Genomic DNA, 26,550 nt, shown 5'->3' on the forward strand with positions numbered 1-26,550 from the left:
CCTTCTCCCCTTCTACCACCCCTAGTTCGTTTCCCAGAGTTAGCAGTCTTTACGTTCTGTCTCCCTTTCTGATATTTCCCGCACATTTCTTCTCCCTTCCCTTATATTCCCTTTCACTATTATTTATATTCCCCAAATGAATGAGAACATATAATGTTTGTCCTTCTCCGACTGACTTACTTCACTCATGAACAGAAATCTCACAGAGGAAGACATAGACATGGCCAACATGCATATGAGCAAATGCTCTGCATCACTTGCCATCAGGGAAATACAAATCAAAACCACAATGAGATACCACCTCACACCAGCGAGAATGGGGCAAATTAACAAGGCAGGAAACAACAAATGTTGGAGAGGATGCGGAGAAAAGGGAACCCTCTTACACTGTTGGTGGGAATGTGAACTGGTGCAGCCACTCTGGAAAACTGTGTGGAGGTTCCTCAAAGAGTTAAAAATAGACCTGCCCTACAACCCAGCAATTGCACTGTTGGGGATTTACCCCAAAGATAAGTTTCACTTCTGAAAGAGATGCAAATAGTACTTTTTTGTCAAAACTGATCTCTAATTCCTGCTTAATCAGCCAATAAGGACACTCCCTGTGAGCCAGTTGAGAGGTGACAGTGGAAAAGGAACACCATTGTATACAAATGGAAATTCTGTCTTTTCTGAGGAGCACAGAAAATTGTTCCCCACTGTTAGAAAAGATAGCCATGGTGAAGTTCTTGAAGGTGTGTAGAGTGCCTATAATCCCTGCTACATACAAAACAAGGTACTTTCTGTTCTGATAAGCTGATTGGTCTGAGAAAGACAATCTTACCAGCCCAGGGACACCAGTTCAAAGACCTGGCCATATCTATTACATGTAAAAGTATCTTACTATAAAACAATCTGAGTCAGTTAAAAAGAAATATTCTAGTTAATATATTTGTCAGGGAATAATTAGGAATACATGAAAATAAAAAGTTGTGAAAAGAGAATCAAAATAATCCTAGAAGTTTGTTCTCTTTAAGAGCCTATTGTATTGAAATTGTTTTTAAAATGTAATTGTTAACACTAATTTCCCAGTTTTCTTTAAATAAAGAGATAAACACAGAAAGATTTTCTTAATGTTTCTTCAAGTTCATTAACTCTCATTTAAAGCTCATCCTTAACTAAGAAAAACACCTCTATCTGAAGGTGACATTGCTTAGATACAGGAACCTTCCCATGAGGACATAAATTCCTTAGTATCAAACATACAAATCTAAACATATATGTTTAGAAAAATAGCACAGAATTTTCTAATTTCAAAATCATGACTTTACAATTTGGCATAATTATTGTCTCGCTTATAAACAAGCATGTCTTTCAAACTAATTTTTCTAGATTTCTAGATTTATTCAAATAGATTAAGCAAAGATACTTGCTCTTATTTAGATCATAAATATTTTTGAGCCAAAAAAAATCATATCACTCAGAAGCCCACTGATCTACCAGATGATCCCGCAACTAGCTGTTTTATACAATATATTATTTTGATTTCCTTTTAATTAAATATTATACAGACTCCCCAAAACTTAGAAGAAAGTAATAACACAGTTTTCTACCACTACAAAGGGCAGGAAAATGACAGAGACAGAAGTACAGATTTTTATCAATATAGGACAAGGAGGAGCATTTTGTAACTTCATTCTCTATCAATTTAACCCATTTAAACAATCTAGCTTTGTTGCACAGAGGAGTGTCCTCTCTTCCTTTTAACTCATTCTCAGTCCCATTCTGGAATGTTAAACAGTAGAAATATACTCATTTGACCCAAAATGTAGTCTTTAATCTTAGCCCAGTTGTTTTGATCCAATGCTGAGGAGAAAAATCCATCTGGTTACCCTAATTCTTTTCCAGTGTGCATAGCACATGTATAAGTAAATCTGAAGGACCCCGGGATGAATACAGTAAATATGTTTTTAGGTGTTTTCCCTCTCTGAGAAATAACAACCCCCACTTAGAGCAGAACGGTGCTGTGAGAATTAGTGACAGTAAATTCCAACCACAGTTCCTTGGAAATACAATACTGCGGCTAAATATTAAGACTGTTAAGAAACAGCCCATTCCCCAATCTTCAACTGGCACTTTAGCAACCAGGTCCAGAAGGAAGCTGGAAGTCATCATCCTCTTCAAGCTTGTGACTTTATTTCTGAGCTCATCTGTGGTGGTGGTGGTGGTGCTTGTTTACTGACTATGTGATAATTTCAAGAAGCAGAGGAAGTAGTTCATGTGGTAGAGAGAACGTGTACACGTTTGTTTCTTTTCTGTAATTCTACTACTAAGAATCTCTTCTAAGAAAATAATCTGAAATAGAGAAAAAAAAGCTTTTTGTACAGAGATGTTTTGATAGCATTATTTATAAAAGATAAAATTTAGTAATAATCTACATGCCTAAAAATTGGGGAGAAATGAATTTGCCATAGAAACATATGTTGAAACATCATACAGCCATTAAACACTATATTTGCAAAAAATTATGACAAGAATATTTATCTACATTAAGTGAAAAAGAACACAAAATGATATAATGCCAGCTAAGATATATACATAATATATAATATATGCAGTATGCATCTGTATAAGACTATTCCAAATAGAAGGGTAACAGGAAATGTTAGCAATGTCAGTAGGCAGAGATTATACATGATTCTTCCCTTCTTAGAATTGTCCTTTTATTCTCCTCTTACTACAAGAAGCATTTCTCACATTTTACAAAATACACAGACATGCGCACACACACACAGCCACTGAAAATGGAGCCAGAAAACTTATTTTCCAAACTATCTTACCATTGTAGACCGTGTGACATTTGGCAAAACCTACCCATGCTTCATTCATAGACTCTTGCAATTTTATTTCATAAACTGTGCTAGACTTAACTGATAAAATATATTTTAAATCACTTTAAGAATAAAAGTTCTATATAATTACGTAACAATGTTTCATGGAAGTAGAGAAAGAAGACCTTCCACAGTCATTCCAGGTCAACCTATATAATGAGGAGAGAGTTTTGCCATCATTCCTTCTGCCACTGGTTAGAATTTTGACCACATGAAGGAAACGGTGTAGCCTGTGGTGAAACCTAGTTCCTATAGACTAAGCAAAAAATACATAGTGTAAGTTATTTATCATAATAAACAATATGTTTCAGTTTAAATATACAATATGATATGTATTTTGAATTATTTTTTAACCTTGCCTTAAAATTCACAGCCATGACTTTAAAACTCTAAAATGTGACACTAGGATATTATAACTCATTCTTTTTCTATTTCTGATCCAAATAGTGGAAGTAATGAAGGAAAGAAAGGAGGAAAAAATAGAAAGAACTCAGAAATACAGCTCCAAAATCTACTGCAAGGGGGGGTTGAAAAATATAATTTTCCTATGTACTAAGGAAGAAGAAGAAAAAGAACAGTGAGCATATCATCTTTTCTCTGCCACACACTCGTAGGGGAGAGATAGATTCCTTAGAGCCAGAAGCATCAGAGGACTTTAGCCAATAAGTTGTCTGTGGTTCAGTACAGTTTGGGAAGAGTGAGAATATTGTATAACCTGAGGGATACTTCATAATCAGATGATATATTTAAAAAAAAGAAATCACAGGGTTCAAAAACTATGGAATCTTTGATTGTTTTTTGAAGTCAACCTTTAGACATTCTTTACCAGGGTTTAGGAACTTCCACCCCACAGGAGCATGGGTAGGCATTGGACCTGATTCCATTCCTAGACCTCGTTTATTTCAGTTCACATTCTAGTTTTTCTCTTATCTCCTAAAAGAAGCATTTCAGGCTTAGCAGATACTTTGACAAAGCTAACAAGATCTGGAGTCAGTTTCTAGTATGCAAGCCAAGTTGAAGAAAACAAGAAGCTGCAAATGGAAAGGAAAGTCAGAAACACAGTAATGAAAACTGTATTCCATACCCGGGATCACAGAAACATAAGAGGTCAGGGTCAAGAGGTTAGGGGAAAACATCAAAGTCCTGTAAATAGGGCTAGAACAAGATCAGTTCAGAGAAACAAGTCCAAAAGTCTAGCCCCTGATGGCCTGGTAAGGGTGCACATGGAGCTTCCAGATTTTCTGCATGGGAGGTTCATTCACTTGTAATTCTATCTATGCCATGTGCTGAGCAGCCCACCTCTCAGTCAAATGCTAACATTACCAAGACCCTTTGCCTTGGAAATTTATGCTTTACACACATCTCAGACTCAATCACAAAACTGGGATTTGTCTGTTTTACTCTCACAGATGGTTGATAAAGAAAGAGATTCATCCTAATAGTGATTTTTCACTTCTAACAGCAAGAAAAAGGGGGGGAAAAGGTTTTTTTATTTTCCTTTTTCTTTCTTTACAACAGAAATATGTATAGAACCTGCCCTGGAGGGGATCCCTGGGTGGCTCAGCGGTTTAGCGCCTTCCTTTGACCCAAGGTGTGATCCTGGAGTCCGGGGATCGAGTCCCGCATCGGGCTCCCTGCATGAAGCCTGCTTCTCCCTCTGCCTGTGTCTCTGCCTCTCTCTCTCTGTCTCTCATGAATAAATAAATAAAATCTTAAAAAAAAAAAAAAGAATCTGCCCTGGATTCTCAGGCTGCTCTGTTAGCAATATTCTATGGCTCCCAGTATGTAGTCACCTCCCTTCTCAAGGGCATATTATATAGAAAGAGCATCTTTCTTCTCAGAGTGAGACTGATTTTAGGTCACCAAGCATCTGTTTATCACTACTTATTTGGAAATACTACAGGATATGAATCATATAGCCAAAGTATGGTAAATACAATTATTTCATAATAGAAATATTTATTAATAGTTGCTGTGTTGACCAACCTTGGAATCACTCTTTCGCATGATTGCTATATCTCTTTGTCCAAATGTGGATCTTGGTCTTTCGGATATTCTCTTTTTTTACCCAAATTTGTCTGTCTTTGCTAACCAAAGTCTTGCTGTGGACTGATCAGAGTAGGGAAGCATTAGAGTATGTGTATATTTCTAAGTGTCTGAATTAACAAGGGATAAACACTATGGATAGTGACTAATGTGATGAACAGGCTCAATTAGGTCCTCACCTCTGACAAAATCCAAGCTGGCTGGGCTTGGAATTATAGGATATGTAGACAGCTGTCATCAGGTTTCTGTTTTCATTTTTTTCTTTAAAAAGGAAGTTGAAGAGTGTAAATTTTATTGGATTGGGGGGATCGAAGTTCTTGAGAAATTATAATGATTTAGAATATGGTTTATGTGTCTGCCTTGGATGAGAATTTAAGGTCTTTGTTTTGTGTATATCTCTATCGTAAGGTAGAAAAGCCAACTCCAGGCTAATAACGCATTTGCAACAATTTGATAAAGGAAAAATAAACCAAAAAAAAAAGCACTTGAGCAACCCCTTTGACTTCCCCAATTTAACAGCTTTAGCTAAAAATATGCCACATCTCCCCTCTCTCAACTCATCTTACTCCCATGGGGTACCCACCTCCTTCCCAGCCCATTGTCTACAGTCACTTTCCCATCTTCTGATTGCTCAGGAGGAGCCACTACCAGCAAAACAAGGCCTTTAGGACTCACTTTTTCCTGAGACACTGTGTACTCTTGATCTGTTGATCAATTCACACTGTGAATTGTAGGTCCTCCTCCTCATCAGCAATGTCCAGAGAATGGGAGAAATCAAGATGCCTTCAGAGACTGACATGCAGTCTTAGCCTAGAGTCTTAGCCAAACTGATGTCAGTAACTTTATTTTGTCCCAACGAACTCATTTTATGAATGCCTATTCACAAATAGTTTTGGAGTCATAATATGGAAAAGTTAGGGAGTGAGCAATGTGTGTTTAATGTCTTTTCCATTTTTTTGTGAGTACTCATGGAGCCAAGTTTCAAAAATACAAGGTTTTCAGCAATTCAGTCATTTTAGCTGGGAATTGAGAAAGGGGTGTGTGAAAGTCTATATACAGACTATGTATTAGTTAAATATATAAGAAAAATAAGGTTATAATTCTTTTGGTTAAAAACAGTACCCTGAAAATTAAGCTATAGTATGAAAATAAGTTTCTCCTTTTTCATTAAGAGTCAGTTAACATCTATTTTCTAGTATTAACTTTTTTTCCCACATTCTCTTCGCTGTGGAGAGTAAAATTAGCTCCATTCTACAGTTAGGAAAATGGAGATACATAAAACATTTTCAAGGGTCTCATCCAGTAATAGAAGAGCCAGACAAAAGCTAATGACTTACAGATGTAGGATATTTTTCAAAGAAGAAGTGACAAATCATGTTATCTTTGAAGTAACATGTGTAGAACTAACACAAATGTTTGCCGTTGAAACTTACCATAGTCAGAGGGAAAAAAAAATCTTTTTCATCCTTTTTATTTTAAAATTCCTTTGTGTATGTAGTCACTTCTCTAAGACTAAGCCAAGTTATTTTTTTAATGGATAACTAAGTTATGCAGCAAGTTAAATTAAAATTTCCTTGTAATAAATCTTAAAAGTTTCTTTCTCTTTTTCACCAATTCTTTCATGGGAGAAAAACTTAGGCATGATAAGTGGCCAATACTAAGGTCTTCTTTCTCCACAAACAATAGACAGGAAGATTTGTTGAACTGAGGAAGTCAGCCCTCTGGTGAATCACACTTACTGTGCACCAGGCACAAAATTTCTGCCTCCAAATGGCTTTCAGACTAGAGGTGGTGGATAAGACAAGTGTGGTCTTAGGAGTGAACATGGACAGCCACAGGAGCATATGTAAAGCCTTCAGATTTGGTCTGGGGACCAGGATATGATCTGTGAAGAAGTGAGAGCCAACTAAAATATGTGTAAGAATTAGCCGGTAAAGGAATGTGCCTGGTGAAGGATTGTGGGTAACATTTCGGAAAGGTGGAACCAGAATGTGAAAAGACCCAGAAGGAAGAGAGCCTATAGCATTGTAGAAGAACCTAAAGAAATCCAGTGTGACAGGAGTGATGGCGAGTGGGAATAATTTACCTATTGGAATATCCTTTTTATACTTTATGAATATATTAAACTTATGGACACTCAGTAGTGTGCTAGGTTGAACAGATAAGATTAGATCTAACTGCTGACATACCACAGAAACTTGGATAAATAGAGAGACTTTGGATATGGCCAAAGATTTGAGTGTTTTCCTTTAATGATAGATTTTCCTTGAGCTTCCTATTGTAAACTGGGTCCAAACCCAAGTACTATAATTTTTATAGAACTTTAAGTACTGTATAGTACTTTTATAGTACTTAAAGAGTTCAATGGATTTTTTTTCTTAAAAGCTTGTTTGCATTCTGAGAAATTTCCTTCTTGTCCAGTTAATTTTTATAAAAATATCTATTGAGATCATTTTCCTGATTTTGGAAGTGCTACAAATTCATTCCAGGAAACTTGGAATATATAAGAAAGCTATATATATATAATATATACAAGAAAATAAACTTACCCAAAATACCACCAATGCTGATAACCACTATCAATATTAACTTCTATAGAATATTCATTATTATTTTCTAAGCTTTTCTATAACTATATTTTTCGCAATTTGAGTGTATTCTTCCTTTTTGTGTATACATATACATATGATATATAGTCCATTCATTTTAAAATTAATTTAATTACATAATTTACAAATATATTCGTCTTTTGCATGCTTTTATAGAATTCTATATCCAGGGTGTAACTTTTAGCTCGGTTGAAATTAATTTGTAAGCTATAAAGCTGTTGTATTTCAAAGAGATTGGGGATCATGCAGACCTCTATTCATTGGTTTTAAGACACCACTAGGAAATGAAGTAGGTGACAAGTATTATTATCACTATTTTGCTGATGGGGCATCCAGAGTAAACAGTGGTTGCAAAACCAGGACAGGGCTAGAAATAAACGGGTTATTTTGAAAGTAGGTAGCGTATAAACTGTAAGTGAAGTTTAAAAATGATGATGTGTATTTCTATTGAAAAACTCATCTCTTTGAAATAATAATGCATAAAACATACTAGCCCTCTGTTACTTTTCCATAAATTAAGACTCAAACCTGACTTTGGGAAGTCTACATGGATATCAATGGAAAGTGAAGCCAATTGCATGAAGTTGCATTGCCAGAACCTTGCCTGAAAGCTTACACAGTATATTAGAGCTTCTAAAAGATTAAGTTTAATACAGATGCTGAAGTTAAAATACACATAAATGCATGTACATGCAAACACACAGACACACACACACACACACACAGAGAATTTTAAGACCAAAAGTAGCACCAGAGCCAATTCCATGATATTTTTATTAGCAATCTTTACTTGGGCACAATTTTGCTTGAAGCTGGTGGGATTCTTTTTCCGGAGTCAAGCTGGCAGAATCAAGCCTGTTGGGAGTCAGCAAACCACAATAGACGTCATCAGATCTCTGGTGCTTCAGGATATACATACTGATCACTGCAGGGGTCAGGGAAATATTTTTTTTTTTTTTTTTGCTTGCGTAAGCTTGCAAAATTATCAGCGGATATAACCCTTGCCTTTCTTTGAAGTGTGAGCTATCAAAAACTAAATAAACCAGATGGAGCTGTTTTCTGATTCAAGGTGACAGAGCAAACCAATGCCTGAATGACATTTATTTTTAAAGATGGAAATAGAATTACAAATTTACTACATCTAATTTGCACCTTCCTTTGAAAACGTGAAGCCCCAAAAGAAATTTTCTCAGGTGTCCTTCCTCCTGAGGATAAGTAATAAAATTGAAAATAAGAGAAAGGTAGGATGATTGACCACACAATACATGAAGTTAGCCAGAGCATGAGGGGAAATTAGCCACCCAGGAAAGAAAGTGACAAACACTGAGTGGGTGGCATTCAGATAACTCCTATTCTCCCTGTGACCAGATAAATATACATTCTTGATTCCCAAATTCCTTCCATTCTTGGTGCAATACTTGAAAAAATTTTGACCAGGTTTTTGGCATTTTCATCTTTTCTGGGAATACTTCTAAATGACCTAGGGGAAATTTTCTAAACCAAAGAACAGTTTTGGCAGCAAAAACAAGCCTCAGTATGTTTTATGATTGAGACAAAGTAATTTAGCCTTTTACTCATGCAAGAATCTATGAGAACTTCTATTTAGGATGAATAAAGTGAATTTGCTATTATGGAAAAATGTTTTAAATTATATTATTTTAACTGTATAAATGAAAATGATGATTGATGATTCGGTAATAAACAAGAAGAAAGTAACTAGATTATTAATATCATATCAGTGTTATAATTTACTCTGATAGAATTAAGTTCCCGACTTTATTCTATTCTATTTATTTTGCTACTTTCTCTGTTAGCATGTAAAAAAAGTGTAAAATAACCCCACTGGGCTTTGTTTTTCTCATCTGCACAATGGGGATAATAGGTCCTATTCCAAAGGGTTGCTGAGATGATCAGATAATATAATATAAGTAAAATGTCTAACCCCATGGCTGTACATAGTAGATTCTTTCCGATTCATCTCTTTCTACCTTCTTGTTATTTTCTATGGCATTTGAGAAAAGTGTATGAGGACTTCAGTGGATTAATTGTGTAAAGTCCAACTAGCGAAAACACAAAGTCAGGTCTAAAGGAGCTGCCATTTAGGGGTGCTAACTACTTACCTGGCACATAATAAATGTTCTATAAATATTAGTTATCATACCACACACTTCATTTTATCCTCACAATAACTCTGGGAAATGTTTATTTTCATTCTCATTTTCCAGCTGATGACACTGAGGCTTGAGAGGTAAAGTAACTTGCCCAACATCACACAGCAGGATTATGACAGAACCAGAATTGCAGCTGAAATCTGCTCCAGAGCTCCTGGCCTCTCCACTAGAACCACGCCACAGCTACTGGAATATTGGGCAGGAAGGCCTAGGGCAAATTTAATCATCTCTGGAACAGAACAGGGAAACCAGAAGTAAGCCAAAAAGACCTCTGGAAATAAAAGGCAAAGTAGCTGAATTCTCATCTATGCATTCTAAGAGAAATTATCAGTAGCTAACTATAATCCTCCTTATTTACAAGACACTTAACCAGCTGGTTTCGCAGCCTCTAAGATGGTTTAAAGCAATAGAACTGAAGGTAGGGGACAAGTTACTATAGCCAATCATCTTAAAAACAATAAAAATGACTTCTAAAAACCTGTCAAGTGTTGACCCAAAACTTTTAAAAACCATAATAGCCTGAGCCATTTATCATAGGAGCAAACGACCTGAAAACACCAAAAAAGTCCTTGAAGTATAATTGATATTCATCATAAAGTCATTTAAATTATTAAATTGTTAAAGTAGAACAAAAATGTATCACATATTTCATATTTAAAAAAAAACAAATTTTAAGGTACCTGGGTAGCTCAGTTCCAGTGGCTGCCTTCCACTCAGGCAAGATATCAGGGCCCTAGGATCAGCCTCTGCACTCAGCAAGAAGCCTACTTCTTCCTCTCCCTCTCCCTCCTGCTTGTGCTTGCTGTCTCTCACTCTTTCTCAAATAAATAAATAAATAAAATATTTTTAAAAAATTTCATCCAAATTTATTTTTTTAAGGTCAGGGGCTTAAATAGGAAATACCAGTAAAGATTAAATACACCTCCTCTGATGATAGTATTAGCTAGAGGGCTATGACAAAATTAATTTTTTCATCATTAACTCAGAAAACTTAACAATACAAACTTTAATTTTCAGCTTTACTGGACACTCTTGCATCATATATAAATTTTTGAATTGTGTGATCAAAGTTGTGATCAAGTCTTACATCAGGCAATATACAAATACCTCTGACTAGTATGGTAAATGAGTTCTTGCATGGTTTAAGAAGGAGTTGGAAAAAAAAAAAGAAGGAGTTGGTAACTTTTAATCTCACCACTAATATTTTAACATAAAATGTAGTCAGAAAGAAAATGAATACATTTTCTGGAAATACACAAACTCCTAAACATTCTTACCTTAGGCATTTTTTACTGAGCCTGTTACATTTCAACATCTTTACGTTACTTCCATTGCACTAGGTGGTTAAGGACTATGATGGATACTATCGGGAGTTAAACTTTCAGTTGTATTAAACAGTGACCTGAGATTTTGAAAGGCACAGTTATCTTTTGACTCTTATCTGTAACTCTTCAGACATCTTGATCATTTGGGACAAATCATTTGATCACCAGAGGAATCCCAATCTCAGCATGACTGGTGAGACAGAATATATTCAGCCCCACATTGCAGATCACTGAATCCAACATAAGTCAGGGAGACACACTCCCACCCCCAGAATCCTTGGGAAACCCATAAATGAGACAAAACAGCATTTGAGATAAGGACTGATTTTTCTTTCACCTGTTTCTTCATTGAGAGCATCACTTCTGCACATTCTCTATTTAGTCTCAGACTCGTATTATGTAGTCTTCTTTCACGGTAGCTCCATACAGATGGGATCAATATGTGATCATTCTGGGACCATATTCTTCACCTGAAGACTTTAGGTCCTTCTCCTAAGTGGTATTGGACAAGCATGGAGATATCATACTTAGCATGAGTATGGACTTAGCATATGAGCATTATGGTCAACCTAACTACAATTAATTCCTCATCATCACAAATAATCTTGAATCCAATCCAGTCAGAAAAAGAAGGCCATCTCTTGGCATGAATCTGGACTATCATGCTATTGAGTCAAATGAAAACCTTTGAATACTCTAAGCAACGAAAAGAACATGGTGCCTTCAAAACAAAACAATATGAAATCCTAAATTGCCTTAAATAAGTCCAATAAAGTTCTGATGTTTCTTAAGATATTTCCATACTTTAAAAATATATATATTGAAAAACACTCCGGGGTGCCTGGGTGGCTCAGTCAGTTAAGCTTCTGCCTTCAGCTCACGTCATGATCCTGGGGTCCTGGGATCAAGCCCCACATCAGATTCCCTACCCAGTGGAGAGTCTGCTTCTCCCTTTCTCCCTCTGCCTCCCCCCCACCCGCTCCTCTCATGCTCGTGCTCTCTCTCCCACTTTCTTTCTCTCTCTCAAATAAATAAATAAGTAAATAAATAAAATCTTTAAAAAAAGAAAAACATTCTCATTATAAAAAAAATGTTGGTGATTCTGTTTCACTGATCATTTAGGACTTAGCCTATCTATTAACTGATTTTTGTGACCAAGCATTTCTCACCTTCAGTGGCACATGCCTGGGTTTCCCCCTTCCCTCGGTAGACCCAGAAATGCTTCATGGCCACCCACTCATCTTAGTCTCTATTTTTACAAAAATATAGCCTCTAGTCTCTGCTTGTGTCCACTTCATGAAGTCTTTATATATCTTACTAAGTGAATTCTTTCAAATACAATCATAGAAGTAAATACTACAGAAATACAAAGTATTATTCTTAAATTGACTTACTTCTGAGGTTAATAAATGATTCTCTGGGAATAAAGTGCTCAACCAAGTAAGAAGAATAAAGTTAAGGACAGTCTAGGACTATTTAGCCTATATTTTTCTAGTACAGTGTGCCTTGCAAGAATGTCATTGTTTATACGATTCAGAAATTAATTCCCAGAAAACAAATTTTAATTAATTAATTAGTTAATTTTTGTTTATGGTAGCACATAACCACTGAATATCTTCTTGTTAATGTATTTGTGTGCTTGTGCATTTACTTTCTGGCTCTTCTTACTGGAATGTAAAATCTGACTTGTTCAAAGCTTCACGTCATGCCTAGATGAGGGCTGCCTTCTGTGGAAGGTGCTTAATAAATATTATTCAGCACTGTCAAATTTACTTTCCTGTCTTGGCTATTGACAAGCACAAGAAGAATGAAGTCTTGTGGCTCTGAGACCACCTAGAAAAACTTTGTCACCTAGGGTCACACTCTCATAAGAAATCTCAGAGTTCTTTCATTATGGACACCATCTCATGGCAAAAGAAAAAAAAAATTTTAATAGAAGATTTTGAAATTGCTTCATTTTTTTTCAGGCCATGGGGATATCATTTAGAAAAGTGCTACTTTGGGACGTCTGGGTGGCTCAGCATTTGAGTGTCTGCCTTTGGCTCAGGGCATGATCCTGGGGTCCCACCCGGGATCAAGTACCACATTGGGGTCCCTGTGTGGAGCCTGCTTCTCCCTCTGCCGGTGTCTCTGCTTCTCTGTGTCTCTCCTGAATAAATAACATCTTTTTTTAAAAAAAAAAGAAAAGTGCTACTTTAATGGCCTTAATGATGTTCCTAAGGCCTAAATAGGTAAAGGAATTTCCAGAGTGTTTTATCTATCTACCAGCCAAGGACATGCTTCTTACAATGTCCTAAGGGACTGACTTATAGGTGACAATGCCTTGCCAAGAAAGTCTTTGATAATTCAGTAACTACAGTAACTTTGATAATTTAGTAACTAACTCCTTTGATGGAGAGTGAGGAAAGAATGATATCTGAAAAATTCTCCTCTAGGAACAATTATGCTACAGGGGGTTTCAAGAGATTTAGGAAGAAACTAGTTCAGCATTTGATGTTTATGGTTATCTATACAGATCAAACCAAAAACATTTATTTTAACCCATTTTATAGAATTAGATCTGAAGAATCTTCTAGATGATCTGAAACACATACTAGAAGTTAGAACATGAAGGATAAAATGACAGCAGACCAATATTAAAATGAAGGGCCCAGTGCCAATAACCTCCAAGGTGTTGGAGTATCCTTTAAGATCATTGCTAGTGAAAACCTGTAAGTTTTTCCTTTTAACTTTATTTTTTTTTATCTTTATCTTCTTTTCCCCCTATCTCATTGACTGCTCCACACTAAACGCATAATCTTTATTTTTTCTTACTTTACCTCTTCTATCTTTTTTTCTTCATATATCACGTTCTGGGTCTCTTGATGGCACCAGGGCTTACTGGTGCCAGGCCCACAGAGAAGAGAGCAGATAATTTGAAGGAAATGATAATATCTGGCTTTTGTGGAGTGCCAACTTTGTGCCTGGCCTTGTTCTATATACTTTCCATAAATATTTTCATTTAAGCCTCTCAATTGACACAAAAACTCAGTCTAATCTTTCCAACACCCTGGTTCTATTGGAGAATAGAGGCTATTTTGTTTAGTTTCTGAAAACTCTGTCTTCAAAGGTTCCAAAGGAAAACTCCCAAGAAATGGCAACTTGAAGAAAACAGATATAGTGGCACATTTGGTGAATAGCTTAGAGATGAGAAAGATGCAACAATTAGGGGAATCTTAAGTGAAATCTCAAGTATTTTTCTATAACACATCTTCTTCTCTTTCTTTCTTTTTTTTTTTTAGAGAGAGAGAGCACATGAGTGGAGGGTAGAGGAGCAGAGGGAGAGAGAGAATCTTAAGCAGGCTCTATGCCCAGCACAGAGCCTGAATCAGAGCTCGATCTCATAACCCTGAGATCATGACCTGAGCCGAAATCAAGAGTCAGATGTTTAACTAACTGAGCCACTCAAGTGCCTCTATAACCCATCCCTTTTATTTATACATTTGTGTTCTTGAAGGAAAACATGACTTTACTAACCATGTTAATGGGGTGAAAGTTCTAACCCTGAGGTAATTTCAAGAAAACCAATATATAGTTTAGGTCAAAAAGAGTACTTGATTTTGCAACACCAAGTATCCTTTCTGAGGTTTCCCAAAAATGCTGTGGCTGTCCCACACAGAACATTCTCCATATTTTTCCACAGAAACAACAGTGCTATTTCAGCATTCATTGAGATCGAGACCACTTTGGGAGGCACTCTAAAGAAGCTATCAAAGAAATAAACACCTGTACTCCTATGACCTAATGTGTCATAAACATTAAAAGCAAATTTTACATGAAAAATAGACCTAGAGGCAAATGCTAGATAAAATAAGACATCAATTATAATGTGTAAAAAGACATGGAATAATTAGATTTAATTGAATTTAATCAGGCAAAGATTTGGAGTATTTACTGTTCTTTTTTTCCAAATAAGTGAATGAATTTGTTAATTATTACTGGGTCCAAAAAAGGGGGAATACTGAAAGTAGTTGAGCATCCTGAAGGTCAGAATGATTTGCCCAGGGTTCATACTTTCTTTTTTTTTTTTTTTTTTTGGAATGTTTCTGAAGAGCCAAGCCCTTCTGTCACTTTGCAATGCTTTTATAAAAGAAGGTGCGAAATGGGCACTCAACTCTGTGGTCAACTGATATTTGACAAAGCAGAAAAAGGATATCCACAGAAAAAGGACAGTCTCTTCAATAAATGGTGCTGGGAAAATTGGACATCCATGTGCAGAAGAATGAAACTAGACCATTCTCTTACACCAGACACAAAGATAAACTCAAAGTGGATAAAGATCTAAATGTGAGACAAGAATCCATCAAAGTCCTAGAGGAGAACACAGGCAACACCCTTTTTGAACTTGGCCACAGCAACTTCTTGCAAGATACATATATGAAAGCAAAAGAAACAAAAGCAAAAAATGAACTATTAGGACTTAACCAGGATAAAAATCTTCTGCACAGCAAAAGAAACAGTCAACAAAACTAAAAGACAATCTACCGAATGGGAGAAGATATTTGTAAATGACGTATCAGAAGAATGGCTAGTATCCAAGATCTATAAAGAGCTTATTAAACTCAACACCCAAAAAACAGAAAACCCAATCATGAAATGGGCAGAAGACATGAACATAAATTTCACCAAAGAAGACATACACACGGCCAACAAGCACATGAGTAAGTGCCCTGCATCATTCGCCATCAGGGAAATACAAATCAAAACCACAATGAGGTACCACCTCACACCAGTGAGAATGGCAAAAATCAACAAGACAGAAAACAACAAATGTTGGAGAGGATGTGGAGAAAGGGGAACCCTCTTGCACTGTTGGGGGAATGCAAGCTGGTGCAGCCACTCTGGAAAACTGTGTGGGGGTTACTCAAAGAGTTAAAAATAGAGCTACCTTTTGACCCAGTAATTGCACTAGTGGGTATTTACCCCAAAGATACAGATGTAGTGAAATGCTGGGACTCCTGCACCCCAATGTTTATAGCAGCAATGTCCACAATAGCCAAACTGTGGAAGGAGCCTCAGTGTCCATTGAGAGATGAATGGATAAAGAAGATGTGGTCTATGTATACAATGGAATATTCCTCAGCCATTAGAAATGACAAATACCCACCATTTGCTTCAATGTGGATGGAACTGGAGGTGTTATGCTGAGTGAAGTAAGTTAATCGGAAAAGGACAATCATCATATAGTTTTATTTATATGGGGAATATAAGAAATAGTGAAAGGGATTATAAGGGATTATAAATAGTGAAAGGAAACTGAGTGAGAAAAATTAGAGAGGGAGACAAACCATGAGAGACTCCTAACTCTGGGAAACAAAGGGTACTGGAAGGGGAGGTAGGTGGAGTGATGGAGCAACTGGATGACGGGCACTGAGGAGGGCACTTGATGGGATGAGCACCGGGTGTTATACTATATGCTGGCAAATTGAACTTCGATAAAAACAATTAAAAAAAAAAAAAAGAAGGTGCTATGTAAAGATGATGTGAAGTTTATAGGCTTACATTTCCTAGCAGAAGGACTGTGAATATAAATGACTAAATAACCACATTTACCATGTGGAAGTGAAGCTAAGGAAAGGAACTGAGGCAGAAAACAGAAGATCCCTGGTCTGCTGGAAACATGGCTGTCCTCAGCTTCCTCCCTGGTCCAGTACTCCAGGATAGAAATCAGCTGGACCAGCTTTGAATTTCCCACATGTATCATCATCCATGCAAAAAGTGACCCAAGTTATTTCCTTAACACTCGGAAACACTTAAGGCTCCTTCTTCCCTCCCCGTTTTCTGGCCAAGCTGTCTAGCAAACACAGATGCAGCTGGCATAGTGATACTGGCAGAAGCCTTGCTAAATAGCCCCCAAAGGGAAATATCTCTCCGGCCTTGGATAAATCTAGTGGACTCCATTCACCAATTCCACATCATCATTCTCTAGTTCTGCTGCAGTTATGTTTAAACAACATAGAAACTCCTCTGATCGTCTTTCATCACTACTCCCAGATAGTTCCAGTGCATGGCAATGGCAATCACAAGGGGTAAATCAAGTCACTTTTCATAAGGAATAGAGTTACTTTAGTAGTGTAGGGTTTGACTTGAAGAAACCACCCCATTTTGGGAGGAACATTCATCTAAATTTTTAAAAATGTTCATGTGCATTATGTTCTTTCTCCCTGGTCATACTGAGGAAGCAGGACTTTCTTCAGCACTTCCTGGACAGAGGTGTAGCAGAGATCTAAAGAAAGCCCAATCTGATAGTGACAGTCATGACCGCATGGCAGTGTATATGGCTTGAAGAACACAAGATGTAAACCTGCCATGAAGAATAGTTATAGAAATAGGTGCAGGGGTCATAATTATTTTTTCTTTCCTTCTGTCTTTCTTCACTTAAGTGTTTATTGTGATACAGTGATACAGCCAGATATAGTTACAGTCTATGAATCAAACAGAGTTCCTACTGCTTTATCCAATACCTTAGCCACACAGGTAGTATAGCACAGTGTTAAGAGGGAATGCTCTATAATCAGCCTGCTGTGGTTCAAATCATCCTTCTAAAGCTTGATAGCAGATGAATTTTGAGCAAATTACTTCCATGGGGGGGGGAGGTTCATGATAGTACCTACCTCATCTGGGTTCTCATAAGGAGAAAATAAGGCATTTCACTTAAATGCTTAGTACTGTGACCAAGTCCATAAAAACTCAGAGGAAATGGCTGTGCTCAGGTCTGTGGGAATCCAGGGCTTAAGGTATCTGGGTAATGCTTCATGATTGGTAAAACTAGAAAATGATCTGCTATGGACTGAATGTTTGTGTCTTGCCAAAATTCATATGTTAAAACCCTAATTCAGTAGGATGGTATTAGGAGATAGGGCCTGGGGGAGGTATCTATGTCATGAGAGTAATCCCTTATGAATGGGATTAGCGTCCTTATAAGAAAAGACTCGAGAAAGGTGACATCTCTCTCTTCTATGAGAGTACAGTAAACAGCAGTCCCAGGACGAGGACCCTCACCAGAACTTGACCATGATTTCAGACTTCTAGACTCCAAGGCTTTGAGAAATAAATTTATGCTGTTTAAGCCACCCGGTCTGTGGTATTTTACTATAGCAACTGAAGCTAAGACATAATCTAATTGAAATTGTTAATTTGTTTCTAAAGTCCCTTAAAACCCTAACGCTGCGTGATTTGTCTTTCTTTGCTCTCTTAGAATAAGAACTACCATTAAGCTACCATTTTGCTAGCAACATGATATCAACTCACCAGAGAAAAGTAGTAAAATTATTCTTGAAATTTTAAAATCATTACAGCTAAACTTCTGAAAATTCTATCAGCAAATAAAAAATAATCAGCAAAAATATAACCAACCACTCATGTTTTCCTGGCTAGATACAAACTCTGTATAATATAGTTCACAATTTTTAAAAGTTTTATATAGATTCCTACACCTTGTCTTCACTGTCAAGATATGGAAAAAATGTACTGAAAATAGTTGTTCGACATCATACTAATAACAAACACAAATTGTGACTGTTGTGTCCATATTTACATTGTAGCCCTACAATTCATTGTGCTTTATAGTCATATGTGTATCTGTTTCTCCATTAAATTTGTAATTAATTTTAAGTATAGGATCCAAGTTTGTATATACCAATCTCTTAGCATGGGGCACTCAGTAAATTGAGAACCACTCAGATAAATGCTCTGAATGAATCAATAGATAAATGAAGAGTATATCATGAGGACTGTATGTCGCAAAGTATGAAATAATGGTCCCTTCTGTCTAAATTGCAAGACAAGACAGAGCATCAGAGGCAAATAGTGATACAAATGAAGTTATCTTGCAGATCAATGAAATGGTTAAGAGGTGCCTGCTTTGTTTAAACAGAGAGGTGATCTGAAGTGGAGCACAAAGCTTTCATAAGGAAAAGGAGACTTTTTCTGAAGCTGATGAATGGAAAAGTCTTTCCCAACAAAGTGAGCGACGATGTATTTGTTTTCTAAGGCTCCTGTAACAAATTACCAAACATTTAGTGGCTTAAAACAACATATGTTTCTTATAGTTTTGAAGATGAAAAGTTTGGAATGGGTCTCACTGGGCCAAAATGGAGGTGTCCACAGGTCTTCATAACCTTCTGGAGGCTCCAAGAGGGAATCTGCTGTTTGCCTTTTTTTCTTTTAGAAGCTGCACTCATTACTTTTCTAGAGGGCTCCTTTCTGTCTTCAAAGCCATCAATGCCCAGTGAGTCTTATATCTCACCATTGTGACACTGACCCTCCTGCTTCCCTCTTTCACATTTAGGGACCCTTGTGGTTTTACTGGGCCTGTCTGATAATCCAGAAGTGTTTCCCTATTTTAATTAATGTCAGCATCGGCTGACATAGTCATTGCATCAGCTACCTTTATTCCTTTCTGCCATGTAACCTAACATATTCACAGGTTCTAGGCATTAGGAAGTAGATATCATTGGGAGGCCAATATTCTACTTACCATACAAAATATAACAGCACCTCTGGCATGTCTGGCAACAGTATAATTTTCACAGAAATTTTGTGTGTCAAATGTAAGCTCAGTGAGTTTACAGAACTAAGTGAGCGGGGAACCTATTTTTGAAAGCATTAAATGCCCCATATAGGAATTTGGACTATATGTATAAGTAATAATTCGCATTGTGTCAGATTAATATTAATATTTTCATCGCTTTTCATTTGTTACATATTTGAAAATGACAAGATCATAAAATACGTCCAATTCACAATGCTGCAACCATTAAAGATAAATAAGACTTCACTGAGTTTTTTTTTTAATGGTTAATGAGAGGTTTGAAAAACACATTTTAATAGTAGCTCAAATCAATTGATTCCTCAAAGTTTGAAAGCAGAAAAAAAGTAATAACAGCATTGAAAAGGCATTTATTAAAAGGTGATTCTGGAGTTGACCCCTTATATGCTAATCAAAATACACAGATGTAAGAGTAGCAAGGTATGTGAACATACACAAGTCAAAGTTAAGCATATTTTACCTTGCACTTAAAAGAGGCAACAAAACATTAACCTCAAAAGCAATGGTGGATCAGAGAACAAAGAATGCAAGAAGTCTCATTATCAGACTGTGGAATGAATTCAGGAAGGTGGTCATGGAGAAGAGAGTAAGAGGACTCAAGGGTTCAGATAAGAAAATAGGATGAGACCAGTTAGTAACCATATGCTATGGGCAGAAGGATATGCAATCATTTTAGATAATGTATGGAATAGAAGAAGCAAATGTAGTTAGCATTTGAATGTGGGCTGGAAAAGAAAGTTGCCAAAAGGAAACTCTTAAAGAATCTTTTCATGATGAAGACCTGATCCATACAACAATGTTTCAGATATTCTAGGGTGCTAGACTTTCTTTCCTCGATAATGGTGCCGCTATTATTCTTCCAGCAATGCTACGTATCAAGAGGGGAGGCACGGGAGAGAATGCCCGTATTGTTCTATACAGCGAATGCCTTACACATGGTCTGTATGCTATCTACTAAGTGGCCTCACCTTACCTTGATTCTCCTTCCAATGCAGAGGAAAACAGGGTTCCAAATCATCTAAAATAATAACCATGATATATATTAGTTTTAATCTACTATCTTCCATCTTTCTCTTCCCTGTTTTTTTCAGTTACCCCCTGGGAACAACAGGAAATATAGGTGTTCATAACCATAGCAAAGCAGTTAGCCTGAGAAAGAAGAAGGAAAGACAATGGAAAAACAAAACAAAACAAAACCACCAAACTGTGTTTCCAATTACCGGCAGATGCTTTCATTTATTCTAAGTGTTCTTATTTACTTAACTGTACAATTTTTTTTAACTGTACAAATTTTTAATTACGTAGAAGTGGTGGTGTTCTAGCCTCGTGCTCTTGATTACCCTTGTCTTCCAGTTGATTTCACATGCCTCTTGCCTCTGGCACCACTTTCCCACAAATACCACGCCTGGACTGCATAAATTCTGAGCAATACCTGATAAAGAGTGCAGCCTGTTGCAGAGTTTATCTTATTTATCTCTTGTGTTTTGTGTTTTGCTGTGGTTGTGACATTGCAGTCTATTTCTCTGAGTCAGCAGCACCATGGCTGTAGTGCTGTGAATGCCTACTTTCTTTTTTTCCATCTTTGCTTAGTGGAATCATCTGGCCACCATTCACTTGTGCCTGGAATATCACAGTGGGAAAGATTACCAGGCTTCATCCAAAGACCACTTTACATAGATGTCTAATAAGTCAAATGAAGGAGCAGGTCTTGGTGAGAGTATCGCTAATGATGGAGATCAAAGACCCGATGACTTTCCTGTATATTCTGATTATTCTGAACATAGCAATAGGAGACCAACAAAATATTGGAAAGAAGGAAGAATGGCAAAATTGGCCTAAGCAGATTTTGTTTCACATTTGGTGAGAAAAGATCTTCAAAAATAGCCATTTGCTTGGAAGTTAAGAGTCCATCATATATATTATTCATCACAGTGGCTTATACTGGACCTTGAACCATATTTTTATAGCTAATTCATAGGGGGAAAGAAATGAATGAATGAATGAAACAAAATTTAAAAGCCAAGTAGTTGTTCAATGTCATGAATGTCACTGGATACAGTCCTGCTCTTACACTGTGGTTCTGGTTGCTTATTTCCAATTGAGAGTGTTTGACTTGAGCCAGTATTGACTGTTTTCAAGAGTCCTAATATGTGTATCTGTAAAGATTAGGACTCCGGCTGCATATTCTTTCATAAATAACTAATATGGAAGAGGCAGAAAGTATCTGCTACATGGTAGCCCTCTAGCCTTGGGACTGAGAGTGTGGTCCACCACCAGCAGCTTTGTCAACCCCAGGGAGTCTGATACAAATGCAGAGTCTTAGTTTCCCACCCAGAGCTGCCCAATCAGACTCTGCACTTAATAGGATCTCCAGATGATTTGTATGCACACTAAGCACTTGAAAAGCATTGCTCTGCAATAGCACCTGAGAGACACCTGCAGGCATAGATATTTTATGTAATTCATAACCACCAGGAGGTAATAAGTGATAGGGGAAAAAAATAAAGAATACTTTGAAGAGGCAGTAAGATTATACTCCCTACACCTGTAGTAGTTGAAATTACCTTCTTCCGAATTGACTTCGAACTCCATAAACATAAGCGTTAATGAATGTCAAAGGAACCAAAAGCTCCTGTTAGAAGATTTTGTTTTTTTACCACCTTCTCGTTTTCCTTTTATGTTATGTTATATTGATAATTTCTCTATGTGTTTTTAGTGGTCTAGCTTTTATTGTTATTATTATATTAAGAGAGAAAAAAACCTCACTCAGGCATTCCTCAGCATTTCTTTGAGGGCTGTCTAGATCATCTGTCCTCCAGCCTCCTTGAGGTCTACTCAGCCTAGCCTAATTATTGAGAGCTTCCAAAATTCATAGCTCCCACTGGAAAAAAAAAGTAGAAATGTATTTCTGACTTTGCTTAGGCCACTTTTTAAACATTATATTTGGTTTTACACACTACACTTCTTTTAAAAGCACATCAATTAAATGGAGTCTAGCAAGGAGCAATCAAAATTATAAAAATGTGGGGCTCCTGGGTGTCACAGTTAGTTGAGTGTCTGACTCTTGGTTTTAGCTCAGGTCATGATCTCAGGGTCGTGAGATCGAGCCCCATGTTGGGCTCCACACTCAGCACAGAGTCTGCTTGAGTTTTTCTCTCCCTCTCTGCTCACTCTCTCTCTCTCTCCCTCTGTCTCTCTAAAATAAATATATAAAATCTTTAAAAAAAATTATAGGGGCACCTGCATGACTCAATTGGTTAAGCACCTGCTTTTGGCTCTGGTCATGTTATTGGGGTCCTGAGACTGAGTTCTCCTTCCAGCTCCCTGCTTCTCCCCCTCTCTCTGCCCCTTCCCCACACTCATGGTCTCTCTCTCTCTCTCTCTCTCAAATAAATAAACAAAATCTTGAAAAAATTTGTAAAAATGCTTGAGGCATACAGACTCCCAAGCAAAAAATGTGAGGCCCACTTGAGTTAGTGTAGGGGCCTAAACACAAACGTTCACAACCACAGCATATGACAGAGCTGTACAATTCATGAACATCAAATATACTATTAGTCATTATGGGCAGAAATTGAAATTCCCAAGCAAGAGAACCTATACAGTACTAACCAGAGCACTAAATAATAATGATGCAGGCTGACACTGTAGGTATGATTCATGGGCTGTTTTAACACCTCCAGAAGGCAGGTACAATATTTATTCTATGCAGACACTTCTTTTTTACCACTTATTTTGTCCTTTGTCTATCTATTCTCATCCACACTTCAATCATTTTGCCTACTTTACCCCACCTTTGTACATTAAATCCCTCACTACCTCTCCCATCGGACCACTGTCCAGTGCTCTGATACCCCCTCCCCACCTTTGATTTACTCTGCTTCTGCATTCTCTTGGGGAACACAAATTTCCAAAGTAGGACCTACTACAACAGTTGGGTGGTTGACTTTTCTGCTTTCTAATAATTCCCAGGAAAGCATGGCTAAAATTTGAGTTTAGGTAAATTGTCCATTATAATATCTTATAGCTTAAAACTAATCATTTAAAAAAATTAAAAAAAAAAATTAAAAAAAAAATAAAATAAAATAAAAAAATAAAAAAAAAATAAAAATAAAAAAATTCATAGCCCATTACAATTTTAAATTAACTCACAGGTTAGTCTTATTTTACTTTTACAAGATCTCAGTGTGACAGGTAAGGTAGTTATTGGCATCATACCCATTTATGGAGAAGTCACTAAGTTTGAGGCAAAGCTCAGTGGTGAGTTGAGATCGAAACATACTTTTTGTAACCCTAAGTAGTCTTAGAAGGCTGTTGTTTTGGATATTCCATTGCTGTAGCTATTTATTCAGAAGTTGATGCACTAGGATATGAAATTATGAAAAGTATACTCCACTTACAATCTTCCACAATTGGAAATAAGTTCTGAAATCCTAGAAAGGTTTAAGTCAGAGGAGCATTGTCACACAGCAAAACAAACAACAGGTTGTTCAGTAATGGAGAGAATAGCAGGGGATGGAGGAGTTGTTTATTTGTTTTGAGGTGTTTTTTTGGGGGGAGGGGTTGTTACTACAAAATAATGTCTTTTTAAATGTATGGGTTTTCAACAGCAGGGAGGAGGAGCAAAGTGGAGAAAACCAAGTCTTCCTGCCTTTGTGTTCTCAACCTCTGTCTTATTGGACTAGTTTGTTGTAGGTTAACTGTCAGAGACAGTAAACTTAGCATTAATTAAGATGTCTGAGATCCACGCTCCGGGGTGGCTCAGTCGGTTAAGCATTAAAAGTCTGCATTCAGTTCAGGTCATGATCCCAGGGTCCTAGGATCGGGTCCCGCCTCTGGCTCCCTGCTGCTAAGGAGTCTGCTTCTCCCAATACCCCTTCCCGATGCTTGTGCTCTCTCTCACCCGTACTCTCTCCCAAACAAATAAATAAAATTTAAAGTAATAATAATAATAAGATGTCTGAGAGCCAAGATAGAGATCTCATGTTAGCTAAACCCTGATTTCTCTCTTTAAATGTGTAAAGCAAAGAAACAGAAGAAGCGGTAACTCACAGTGAAAACCAGAACCTGGGTTGAGGAAGCCAGGCAGGTCCCCGGTGTCTGAAAATGGTTACACAAGAGGCTCTCCCTTCTGCTCTCTCTTTCATTATTAATACATATCTGAAAAGTGAATAAGAGAAGCCTTGGTCATAGTTTAAACACCTGTTATGAAATCAAACTGTGAATCTATTTTTCCTACCTCATCTTGCCCCATCTACTCTCCTCCCTTTCCATGTGACAGTGGAGATGTGTGCTGCCTTATGTGGTTGGTCTGCAGACCAAGTCTCTCTCCCTATTTGCTGGCACCGTTCCTTGAGATTAGTTAAGGCTGAAGTTATTACATTTCTATTTCTTTTGAAGGTCACTGTAAATTGTTTGAGCTTCTTCTACTTAGACTATATTAAACAAAGTTGAAAGACCTGGTTTTTCCCTCCTCACTCATTTTGAACTTCATTTGAATTGCATTTGTGAAACCAAGGTGGTTTTGCACGTGTGTGCGCGCGTGTGTGTGTGTGTTTACATCTGTATTTTAACTGATGGAGAGGAAAGCCAGGTCAAAATTAATAAACTCTCTCAACAGTTTGAAATTTTTCTTTAAAGATAGAGGTAGGGCAGCCCGGGAGGCTCAGCGGTGTAGCGCCACCTTCAGCCGGGCCTGATCCTGGAGACCCGGGATCGAGTCCCACGTCGGGCTCCCTGAATGGAGCCTGCTTCTCCCTCTGCCTGTGTCTCTGCCTCTCTCTCTCTCTCTCTCTCTCTCTCTCTGTCTCTCATTAATAAATAAATACATTAATTAATTAAAGATAGAAGCAGAATGGGGTTTAATAAGTGTATAAAGTATTGCCAAAATATCTAAGTGAGAAGATGTCTGTTAAAAGGAAGTTTTGTGAAAATCTGTTAAAAAACTCGAAATTATAAAAAATCAAAATAAGTATATATGTCCAAGTTTCTGTTTAAAAATATATTTCTTGGGGCACCTGGATGGCTCACTCCCTTAAACTAGGGACCCCTGATTTTGGTTCAGGTCATGACAGGGAGTCCGTTAAAGAGCCTCTCCCTCTGCCCCTCCCCCCACTTGCAGGCACACATTCTCTTTCTCTCTCTCTCCCCCTCTCTCTCAAATAAATAAATAAATCTTTAAAATACATATTTCTTAAAATGCTTAGAAATTTAATATTGTTAATATCTCTTTTTAAAAATCACATATAGGGACGCCTGGATGGCTCAGCAGTTGAGCATCTGCCTTTGGCTCAGAGCGTTATCCCAGTTCCAGGATTGAGTCCCACATCAGGCTCCCTGTGAGGAGCCTGCTTCTCCCTCTGCCTGTGTCTCTGCCTCTCTCTCTCTCTCTCTCTCTCTCTGTGTCTCTCATGAATAAATAAATAAAATATCTTTTAAATAAAAATCACATATAATAATGACTTATCTGCTTAATGACTAGAACACCCACAAATCTACAAGACTTTTACATAGCCCCAGAACACTAGAAATTCTTCAAAACAATCTAGTTTCTAAATCACTATGTCTCTGAATCTTTGTTCTTGGCCATACACTTTAATATTGTGGTTACGAATTCTTTCCTTTATAACTACAAACACATAGCAAAGTATTTTTGATAGAATTAGGTATCCATTGGAACAAACTGTCTTTGATTTGGTTAGTTCTCATTACATCTCTTTTACACAAGAAAAGAACTATCCTATTTGCCTTTTAATGGAAAGTTAGGTTGGCTCCCAATGCCTGAAATTAAAAATGAGATTATTTTGGAAGTTTAAAATGTCCTCTCTGTAGCACAATAAATCCAGATATTAGGATTTATAAGAATCCTTGAAAGTCACATAGATGAGACCTCTTTGCTCCATGACTCCGTTGGATACAGAACCTTATCACCAGTCCCTTTTC

General features: G+C 37.1%; 1 protein-coding gene and 1 long non-coding RNA gene across 4 annotated transcripts in view; one reads left to right on the forward strand and one right to left on the reverse strand.

Annotated features, from left to right (window-relative positions):
• The window catches only part of PDE7B (phosphodiesterase 7B), a 312,454-nt gene that overhangs the window by 139,073 nt on the left and 146,831 nt on the right, over positions 1–26,550 (forward strand). The gene's annotated exons all lie outside the window — the stretch shown is intronic.
• Positions 31–25,011, reverse strand: LOC144311606 (uncharacterized). Of its 2 annotated transcripts, none has more exons than XR_013377213.1 (4): positions 24,661–25,011; positions 20,582–20,626; positions 11,356–11,510; positions 31–2,331 (listed from the first exon to the last, which is right to left on the reverse strand). It is a non-coding gene; the product is annotated as an uncharacterized LOC144311606 (long non-coding RNA). The 2 variants fall into 2 exon arrangements; XR_013377208.1 differs by lacking the exon at positions 31–2,331 and adding an exon at positions 8,300–8,377.

The sequence above is a fragment of the Canis aureus genome, chromosome 1, assembly GCF_053574225.1.
Source record: "Canis aureus isolate CA01 chromosome 1, VMU_Caureus_v.1.0, whole genome shotgun sequence".
NCBI classification, from domain to species: Eukaryota; Metazoa; Chordata; class Mammalia; order Carnivora; family Canidae; genus Canis; species Canis aureus.